This window comes from Anser anser (assembly GCF_964211835.1).
Source record: "Anser anser genome assembly, chromosome: 3".
In the NCBI taxonomy this organism is placed as follows: Eukaryota; Metazoa; Chordata; class Aves; order Anseriformes; family Anatidae; genus Anser; species Anser anser.
Genome location: NC_139722.1, coordinates 66,070,148 through 66,081,485, shown reverse-complemented (window position 1 = coordinate 66,081,485; position 11,338 = coordinate 66,070,148). Strand labels below are relative to the sequence as shown.

Below are 11,338 nucleotides of genomic sequence, written 5' to 3'. Positions count from 1 at the left end.
TAAGAATTGGTGGTCTCTATTCTGGTCATTCACTTCTCTGTACAAGGCTGCTGTGGTGGTGTCAAAAATGTGCCCTACCTAAGGAAGAAGGGAAATGGCTTTTAGAGCAGCTAGCTTTGTGGTGAGTCTGTGGCTGCTGTCAGATTTTCCTGCTGCGGTACTTTTTGGGCATTGGTGTAGTAATGCGAGACGATGCATTATAAAATACTTTTCACCAGGCTTACTGAGTGTTGTCCTGTCTCTTATGGAATAATCCTACTGGTTTTCCTAGGAATGAAACTGAAATGCAAGGGTTGGTACTACTTAGAGGTAAATAGTGGAATGTACAAGAGGATAGTTATAGAAGGAAAGATGTTTTCTAAAGAAACGATCTGTTGAAAAATTCTTTAAATAAAGTGTTGAACAGCACTTATTGCAGATGTTTGCTTAAGTAGTATAGTACATGTTTTTATTTTCCCTTCTCATCTTAATAGGAAGCCAACAGCAACCTTGTCTTTTGTGTATCACCTCATGCATTGAAAAATGCTAATTTTACAAGCGTGTCCTGGTGTATGTGTCTGACTAAAGTTGCGTTTGTTGTACAGAAAATGCCCAAAGGGTGTCTTTGACTTAAAAATGTAAGTGCCTGTGTATTTCAATGACCGCTTGCGGGATTGCATTGTGTTGTCTTGTTCTCAGAAATGATTTATACATCTGCACATTTTTCTTTGGGATAAAGTTAGTGTGACAAGTAAAGTTTTTTGCTTTTTCTGACATACATTGCTGCTTTAATATTAGTATGCATTCAATTATAAAGAATCAAATGCGGTAATGAACAAGCAGGAGAGGTGAAAACACAGAAGCTAAATGCTTTCCGTTTGGGGTATAATTAGTAATATGCTGTGGGCAGAGCAGTACATCATATTTCAGTTCTAGGGTGAAAATCTTGAAAAGGTAAAAGCAGCACTGCTTAGGGGCAAGAACATGAGCCTGTGTTTAAGCAGGTTGTGAAGGTGGGTGCTAGTCATGTATTTCTGTGATGTTTTTATGGTTGCTGAAAAGATTCACTGAAACCTTTTGGTACACAGCTCCTTTTCTGCTATAGGCATGCTGGTACAGACATATCAGAACAAATGGGAATGAAGAATCCCTAGGACTGCGTTACTGACAGGCATGTTGCAGTGGTGCATTCGCATGATTCATCGCATCGGACAGTAATTGCGACTGAAATGCTTGGTAGTTTGAGCCAAGGTTGTTTTTTTCATTTGCTTCAAGGTTGGTTATTAGAATTGGAAGCTAGGAAGTGGCTGCTATATTACTTTAATTAACAGCCTGATGTTTCTGTAGTTTCTAGGGAGAACAAAGGATAAAAATAAGCATATTCCATTTGTTCTATGGCAGGAAGTGAAAATAGCACATTTTGTGACAGATCCCTTTTAATTAAAAAAAAAATATATTTATAACCCTGATTCTCATTAACGTAAGGGTAAGCATTCTAACAATTAAAATTGATGTGTATCAAAGGCAGAGGTAACTGTGGTGCAGAAGGAAGGAGAAACGTGTGCCATGCAGCTGTTTCATGTGTGGTAGGAGCAAGCACCTCCCGTCCCTGGCCGTGGCAGGGGACGTGTCTTGGGGCACACAGTGGATGGAGCAGGTGGGAAAGGCCGCGGAGGTGCACGGTTCTGTTTGGCTCTGGAGCAATTCCCTTGGCCTCTGAGAAGAGACTGGTGGAGGCTGCTGGTCTGGGGGTTTCTTAAGCGTGGGAGAAAGGCTAGAAGTCGGGGAGATGTGCCCTTGTACCACAAGGCAGCCAGGGAGCTGCTGAGGTGTGGTGGCCTAAAATATTCCTTCCCCTTCCCTGCGTGTGTAAACGCAATGCTGTGCAGGAATTGGAGTGATGTGTAGAAGTCTCTGATTTTGACCTCACATGGCTTCTCTTGACTGTATTGGGAAACAGCGTTAGAAAAGTACTTGAGTACTTTCCTTTTCTGACTCTGTAGTAAATTACAGATTAAATGCAAAATACCTGGTCATTTCAGCAAGGTCAGGGTTTCACCTGGTGTGACCAGTAGGTTCTGAAGGCTGAATAATTTTTTACAATACCATCTGGTCCATCCTGAGGTCTCAGGGGAGCTATTTCCAAGGAAGTCTGTGAAAGATGATTAAAAGAAAAAACACCCTACACCTTATCCTCTGTAGACATCAATTAGCTTTACAGGGATCTTCTCTCCCAGTGAAAGATTTACAAGATGCCTGCAAATCAAATTGGTTGGATGGTGCACTTGTAGGCATTTATTTTAATAGATTCTGTTGTGTCTAGTGTATTAAGATGCTAATGGTTCTATGGCACTTGATGTTTCTTAATCATTAGTATTTTAAAATGTTTTGCAGGTGTATATTTTTCATTGTGCGAACTAAAAAGTCATTTTTGATGTATTTAGTAAGATTCAGTATGCTAATTGCTGGACTGAAACATTACCAAGTAGTGCAAGGATATGCAAATTCTGATCCAGTGAATTAAGTAACATGCTGAATACATTAGCGAGTATGCATAACGATTTTTACTGTAAACATAAAGTGAAGTGCTCATTTATTTGACTTTCTTGGAGTGTCCAAGTGCATGACTGTAGCTGCAGAAAAAAAAAAAAACCACCCTGTTTTGTTTAGCACAGGATTTGGAAGTGAAAAGGGATGTAAATGTATCTCAGCTAAGGTGTCAAATGAATTATTTTTAGTTACAGCTTTTCAAAGGAACACTGTCCTTTCAAAAAGTATTCAATAAATGCTGCTTCTCATACTACTTTTGTTATGGAAGTCTCTGGACAGTTCTTGGTTTGGTTTTGTTTTAGAGTGGAAGGAGGTTACAAATCCTTTTTTTCCTGTATTACAAAGAAAGCTTTCCTTTAGTCTGCCAACCTTTTGGGGGTTGCGTGTGAAAGTTCAGAGCAATTCTGGCAGAGCAGGCTCTTTCTGCAAGTCCATTAAAACCAAAACCAACAAATAAACCTTCTCAGCAGTGTTTGTTGGTTTGTAGTGTTACTGGTAAGAACATAGGAAAAAATACAGATTTAAAAAAAAAAACAACACAGAACTTTGCTTTAATTGTAACTTGCATTTGAATCTTAAGTGTGATTTCTGTTATGGTTAGAAAAAAAAGGATTTGACTTGTGAGCCGACAGCATGGGTACCTCGTATCAGTCGCTGTCCTCAGACACGTCTGGAACAGCTGCTATTTGTGAACGCTTAAGAAATCTTGAGGTAGAGAGATGCCGTAATGATGCCTTTTGGCTATAGGCGCCTCGTTGGTACAAGGCACATGCTGATGTAAACTGCAGTGGTACTGCAGATCTTCTCTTCTGCTTTCCTGACACTGCACAGAGAAGACAGGACAAGGCTTGTAGGCAGAATTACTATCTTTTTGTTAAGGCAAGCTGGTGTAATTGGAAAAGTAAGGTATGCTTTTGGGCATACAAGCGCTTGTATTTCTGAAAGCTTGCCTGGTTTTTACAACACTGCTAGCTAATACAATAAAAGTTGTGAAATCTGTCTACAAACCATGCCCTTCCTCTGTCCTCAAATGGTTGTAGCCACAAAAAAAAATATATATATAGTGCTGCAGAGAGAGGCAGAATTGGTGCTTCTGTGAGAAGGGACCGGCAGGAGAACGGGTCCTGTGCCTGACTGGGTTGGTTCTGTTAACTTTTTGCTTTGTGACTAATGTTGCCAGGCAGAAAGGACAAACACTGAGATTTTATGCAGGCTCCTTTATTACAACTTTTTCTGAACTGTGTGGGCTTAGGCTGTGTGCTTTTAATTTCTTAATGCAAGCATTAAAAGAGCTAAAATACATGTTAATCCTCTTCATTAAGAGGATTACTTAGTCTTTTTCTTACCAGTATTTTAAATTATTAATTTTAAATCAGACTTCTGATGAAGCTTAAATATGTTCCACGGCATGCAAAAAGTGTCTTTCATAGCCTTTTCTTTAAGTTTAACGATTAGAAACCCTATAGGTATAGTAAAGAGGTGAGATTACTGCTGTGTTCGTATCTAAGCTTGGTATATGAGCACCTTAATAAGGAAAGTCACAACTAAATATGTAATTGTGAAGGCCTTGTATATGTATAGGTACAGGATCTGCGGAGCATTTGAATAGTGGAGAAATCAGGTTTTATGATAGATTTTCTGAGCCTTAATAGTCATTAAGGACACTGCCTTGCTTTAAACGGTTCCCAGAGGAATTCATCAAATTACAGATAGTCTGAACAGATAAGATACCCATTACAAACTATAAACATTTCACAATATAATTGAACATAAAGCACCAAGTAATTGCTTGTCAAGTGTAGACAGAATGTAGTAGGATAGACAAAAAACAATACAGGCACTTGTCCTTGGGCAACCAGCATCTCTACTCTCGTAGCGTCTTTTATGAACATGTGCAAAATTTCTGAGGGAATTCTCAGTATTCTCTTTGCATTACAAGTTTCTTTGAAGAGAAGTAATCTGTTTGTCTAGCAAATTTTACAGGAAGTAACAATAATTAACTTTATTTGAGAAACCTTATGTTTGTGAATTTTCAAATAGAATTGGTAGTCTTAAGATTTCAGTATAGAATTGTGACAGTCCAGCTCTGGAATTATTTGAGAAATGAGTGTATTGGAAAACTATCCCTATACATCCCCCCCCCTTTTTTTTTTGCATTTTAAGGGAATTAAATTTACACAGATGACGTTATTAATGAAGAAAATAGTAGCTTTGTTTAGCCTAGTCAGATTGTAATGGAACTCAAAAGTACAGTTGATTCATTCCTATTCAAGAGACATGCCAGCAGGAAGGAGCTTAAACCACGCACCCTGATGAACAGCAGGGTTCTCAGGTCGGTGGTGGAGGATGTGCATTGGTGGAGCCTCAATTGGCATTTTTGGTAGCTCTCTGCAGACAACAGAAAGCTGTCTGTAAATCTAGGTGAAAGCCTTTGGTTCTAAACTGGTGGAGTGACATCAAAAACCGTAACTCTTGGAGGCAGGCAGGAAGTGATACAGATGTAGAAGTATGAAGAGATGCAATTTGACTTTGGCTAAAATGAAAGAACAAACTGATGTGCCAGAGGAGGCAGAGAACATCTTTCTCAGCATAAATCCAGATGATATTCTAAATTGTCAAGCAGTTGAAGAGCACAGTCAAAACCCTCATGAGGAATTAATGGTAGAGATGATTAAAATGCAGAAAGTCAAAGCTGTTGGGTGTGAGGATAACTTAACAGGGGAAGCAGAATTTGAGAAGGTAATTCCTCGCTAAGCAGCTGAAGAGGGGAAGAAACTGTTCACATGGCACAAGGACCAATAAAACCCATGCCCCTTGGAAAGCAGTTTTTGTAGAAGCTGCAGAGCATAAGTCTGTTGTAAGGTATATAAATCTGCAGCTCCGGGTAAAATGAAGTCATAAATGCAAAATGTAGGCAGGGGAAGATCTGACTTCTGAGGGAAATTGTGTCACAAGAGAGTAGTGCCCTAATTACTGCATTGGCTCAAATGTGTGTAAAATAAGATGGCAAGAAACTGTTCTGTCAAGGACAGACAAAATAGAATTGCCAATAAATCTGCAGCCAGCACATCAGCACTACCTTGGGTAAATGAGTGCATGTACCTGCGTGTGTGTGGGAGAGAGACGCAGATGTAGCTGGAGTAGAACCAGTCTCAGAAATGTCTTGCTCCTTGGTTCAGAAGTATTCTGGGAGCCTATGAGAAAGGTGTGCTTTCAGCAGCTGCACTCAAGTGATAAGGTTAAATACCTTCTTAATTAATGCGTTGCCGTGGGAGGAATTGTATTTACTTCTGAGACTGGATGCTCAAAATGTGGTTCCCTGAAATACGAGGTCCTTAAAAGTATGCAGAGGATGACTAAGTGGCTAAGAAGGGCTGCAGTTTGCAAGTACCTGTCACTTCTCGTTCTGGTTACAGCATGAGTTACAGGAATATAGTTCATGACCAAAGTGGACCAGTACTGAAGCAAGTGTATGAAATGGAAGAACATTTGATGTTACGTTACTGGCACAGACTGCTTTACTGTACAAAGTGAGCAGTTAGCATAAGTTATGTTTAGCAGTGCATAAGATAAATGCTTTCTCACGTATGTCATCTTAACAAGTCTACTTTTGCCTGCAGACACCCCATTGATCACAGATGTTAAAGTAGGAATTGCTCTTTTCTCATGGAATGCTATCAACCCTATACAGGATTTATTTAAATTTCATTGCATTTCCAGAATTCTTACTACTTCCAGAATAATATCCTGCAGTTTCTTCAGACTTAGTCCTTTTACTAAATAGGGAGTGTAGACCCTGCACTCCACTTGTGAGAGAAGTCTGCATGTCATAGGGTCTCTTGAATATTAGCAATATTTATAAACATTTTAAAAACTTAGCACTTGTTTATTGAGAATTATATATTAGAATATATATGTTGGTTTTGTTTGAGGGAAATGAGAAGTCTTCCTGGCCTGTATTAGAAATAGCGTAGCCAGCAGGACCAGGGAGGTGATCATCCCCCTGTACTCTGCTCTGGTGAGGCCGCACCTCGAGTGCTGTGTTCAGCTTTGGGCCCCTCACTACAAGAAGGACATCGAGGCCCTGGAGCGTGTCCAGAGCAGGGCTACGAAGCTGGTGAGGGGCCTGGGAACACAAGTCCTGTGAGGAGCGGCTGAGGGAATTGGGGGTTGTTTAGTCTGGAAAAGAGGAGGCTCAGGGGAGACCTCATTGCTCTCTAAAACTTCCTGAAGGGGGGTTGTGATGAGGAGGGGGTCAGCCTCTTCTCCCAGATAACTAATGATAGGACTCAAGGAAATGGCCACAAGTTGTGCCTAGGTAGATTTAGATTAGATATCAGGAAAAACTGTTTCTCTCAGAGTGGTCAGGCACTGGAACAGCCTGCCCAGGGAGGTGGTGGGGTCACCGTCCCTGGCGGTGTTAAAGAAGCACCTGGACTAGATATGATTTAGTAGCTTTGTGGGTAGTACTGGTGATATGAGGATAGTGGGACTAGATGATCTTGTAGGTCCTTTCCAACCTTGTGTTTCTATGATTCTATGAAACGGTGTTTCAAATTAAGAAAGATTAAGGTTAAAATTTGTCCTCCTGTGTTGTAAATACTTACTACAGAAGAAATGCATCCACGTGGGGGGTTAACAAATTAGAACATTGTCATTTTAATAAGTACTACTTATTCAAATTGTTAGGTGTTACGGTGTCCATAACATCATTCTGTTGATTTAAACACATTCAAATTAGGCTTTGGCACCTTATTATTGTGTATTACTGAAGGCCCTACATGAAACTGGAATCTCATTGGGTTAATCGTGGTAACAGTTCCAGTAGTCCCTGTGGTCACTTTGTACATACTCAGCCAGCTCACTGCTCAGGGCCTGAAGGGTGAAGAAGGAAAGGACTAAGCTTTCTGTTCCTCTATTTTGCTTGCTCGGCTGTCTTGTTTTGAAGGAAATAATGCCTGCTCTTCCTATAGCCATTCATATACTTTCAGTGTTACTTTCCTACAAGTTGCCCATTTTTAGTGTCGTAAAGACTCAGTGGTAATAACAACTGAAACTAAACACCTTTTTGATATATATACCCAAGATGAAAACTATCACTGTGCAGGAACAGGCATTTTGTTACTTCACTTGAGATATTTTATTAAGGCAGTTTCTCAGAGTGAGGCTTTAGTACTGAAAAGCAGAGAGATTTAATAGCAAGTGTATCTGTCTGAAAATGATAAGACACACTTAAGATATTTTAAACTTGGTATTTTGGGGTAGCTGTTATTTAAGTTTCTTGTGGTCCTTATGTTTGTAATCTTCAGGACAAAACACTGAAAACTTTTTAATACCAAAGCTGCCTTGTTTCTTAGGTTGATTTTTCTAATACTACTAGTAATATTAGAAATAGATTGCTATTAAAATGTTGTTCTTAAATTACTGTTGCAAATAATGGTAGCATTTGGGTTTTGAGCATTATTTCCACTCATTCTCCAGAAGTTGTAAGATTTCCTATATTATTAGTTTACTGTTGGAAAATTGAAAATTTTATGTGATGAGCACCCATTATTATTTTTGTTGTTTTTATTAAAGTAGGGGATATGTTAACCAGTTTGATGTAGGGAACTATAATTATTCATTAACTGATAACAACGTCCATAAGAACAGGGAAAGAGTTGAGAATTTACGCAGAGGTGGGAATGAGTGGGACCTGGGGAACAGAGCAACCTGGAGGGTTGGGTGGGAGTTTGGGACTGTTTGGATGTAAGGCACAGGAATAACTGGAGGGGATAGAGTATAAAAACCTGCTGTTTTTATAACAAGACCTTCTGCCAGACCCTGGAGTTGGACCTATTGTTCTGCAGTCCCAAATTCCCTTTGTTTTGTGCACAGCTATCAAGTTATGGTCAGAATAGCTTTATCTTCTGTAGTGAGTGATCAAAACCAGAGATGACAACTTTAATAGTTGTTAGTTAAATGTAGATAGTGAGTATCAGTCCTGTCATTTTGTGGATTGATGGTGGATGTCAGGAGCAACATGAAGGTTTTCTTTCTTTTGTAAAGCTTAAACAATTTGTCAGACATCCACTGTGTATCAGGATGATTAAGCTATCAGAAGTTATGAAATGTCAGAATTATCTGCAGTTGATTTACCATGTCAATTCATTTTTTGTGTTTGTACATATGCATTATGATTCAGTTTTTAATTATCTGACCGCATCCTTTTTTTCTTGAATTCTCATCCATTGAGTGCATGGGTGGTATCTTGTAGATGAGGGATGGTTTACTGAACAAACTCTGTATTATTTGCTTTGAAAATCAATAAATATGCAGTGAAGGACACGGACCGCTTGAGGATACGTGAAGTCATGCGGTCAAGGCAGCTGAATGTTGTGGAGAATTGGGTTCTTGCTGATCTTTTCACCATAACCAGGGTGTATTTCTCATTTTCTGAGTAATGGAAGTAATGATTTTAACATCTTTGGAGCTGTGAAGAAGAATTAATTAATTTTCTTATATGCCCAGATATTATATCATTCCACACAGCCAGCATTTCTTGGTCTTAAAGCATTTGCTTTTGTCACTCCATCTTGGTATTCTTCTGGGGATCTGATTTCACAAGCCAATTTTAAAATAAATGTTCATGACTCATCTTCAGAGATTGGTCATGAGTAATATGTGGCCCCACAGCACGTGGGCACCAATGCAGTGCTTCTGTGGCATATATCTAGCTAATTTTGAGCTATTCCTTGATGGATAGCATCGCTAAGTTTAAAACTTGAAACTTAAGGCTTATAACAGTCAGAGTATGGAGATTTTTTTTTAGTTGTATTTTATATTCAGGTTATTATGATTCAGTCGCAATAAGTCTGTCAGCTTCGAAATTACCTGTTCGGAGCTTCAGAACAATTCCAATGATGCAGATCGCGCCCAGCGGAGGTGTAAGAGTTCTTGCTAATGGGAGGTTTTAGTAACCGAGTTCAGTGCTGATACTGACGGCATTAGAGTTGTTAGATCTAACTCGTCCTGTTGAGCTTGACTCTTAAAGTGTTCTTTAAAAATTTTGTGATGTACTTAATGTGCTGCAGTGGTTATTAAGAGCGCGAATCAGAGATGGGTAATTGAATCTGAAGCGCGTTAGCGTGGCTCCCTTGGGAAGGCCTGGAAGCTGGAGAACGTAAGGTAGCATGTGGGGAGGAGCTGCTTGTTTTCAGCTAACTCAGGAGTCCCCTGAGAAATGCAGACAGTTTACCACAAACTAGCTCCATCCTCACCAGTGCTGCAAATGCCATGTTAGACTGAAAATCAAGTTGAGCTCTTCATCCTCACCAGTAATCAAGGTTTTGTAGATTAATGTAGGCCAGGTCTCTTATGCCGTCTCTTCAACAAGGGTCTTCAGTGGTCTTAAGCAGATGCAGTGGCATGAACTGTTGTATTTAATAGCAAAGAGATTGATTTGGTTGTGGGAACAACAAAAGCGTGTATACTTTTTTTCTTTACTATGCTAACTCTGCAGTGATAACTTCTTACCTTGAATGTCAGCAGAGGTGAGTTTTGAATACACATAGGGTGCAAATTTATTGAGTAAACAGTTGCTATTGTTAAATAAATCACCCTTAAGGCTGGAGGTGCATTTTAAAGCCCTTATATTGCCAGAGTGAGGCAGAGGCCCATAAACTTCCAGATAGGTGTGCAAGCAGTAGAGGAGGCTTTAAAAAGTGGGTAAAGCATTTTTTTTTTAAATGCTCTTCGTGTTTCCAAGTGGTTGTGGAGGGGGCTTTTTGGGGTTCACTATCCAATGTGATGGTGGGTAATTTTTCAAATTATTTGGACAAGTGTTCTTTAGTAACAATTCCACTGTACTGTGCTGTGGTGCTTGTGGGTATCTTGCCTCTGTCAGTATAGATTTAGCTATCTTTGTTGCAAAATGAAATTATTCCCTAATAATTTTCCATAGTAGAGAAAGGTGGGTTGTTATTATTTATTAATTAACTATTCCCATGGCCAGTACTCATTTTAATGGGTCATGATGGGTTATGTAAAACATTCATCTACTCTGTAGATAGTGACAACTTTCTATTTTGTTTTGCGGCTGTTTTGCCTATTTTTTTCTACTTCTTAGAAGAGGAAAAAAATTAAGCAGATAAAGAGAAAAAGTTAGATTTTTTTTCCCCCAATTTGAAAGTATTGAACTTAAAAAAAATATTTTTTTCAAAAACCATGCTACTCAATCTTCTTGATCTTTGTAATTCTTCTTAAAGAAAGGCTGCTTTCTTTGTTCACTACTTGAAATAAATAGGGAAGGGAAACCTTGAAATACTTGAAATAAAATTGAAGATCTTTATTTTCCATTTCTGCAAGCCAGTAATAGTTTAAGTTGAAAGTAAGAGACCTGTTCCGAAATAAAAATTGCTTCCAAGATTTTTTTAATCAGCTGACAATTTTTGGAACAAGGCTGATCATGGCAACCACACAATTGTTTGACGGAAGGCTGTTCACCAATTTCTATTCATTTCTGGGTGGCTAGGATGAGGCTAATAACTGTGGGATCTGTTCTGAAATTTCCTATCACTTGTCATTTTTAAGTGCGTTGTTCCAAGGGATCAGATGGGGATTTTAAACCACGCTTCTCGTTGGCAGCAATGAGGGGTGTGATGTATCTGGACCAGCAATGTCTGATCTTTCTAACCAAAGAGCTGTAGGCTATGCTCTTTACTGTGTTCTGCTGAATGTGCTAGGAATGCGGAGCCCTAGCATTCATGCTTTGTCAAGGCTGTGCTAACGAAGGAGATGTGACTGCCCTGCTCCCACTGGCAGGGATGAA

At 39.3% G+C, this 11,338-nt stretch overlaps 1 protein-coding gene across 6 annotated transcripts in view; it reads left to right on the top strand.

Annotated features, from left to right (window-relative positions):
* The window catches only part of TULP4 (TUB like protein 4), a 157,633-nt gene that overhangs the window by 31,586 nt on the left and 114,709 nt on the right, over positions 1 to 11,338 (top strand). The window lies entirely within an intron of this gene.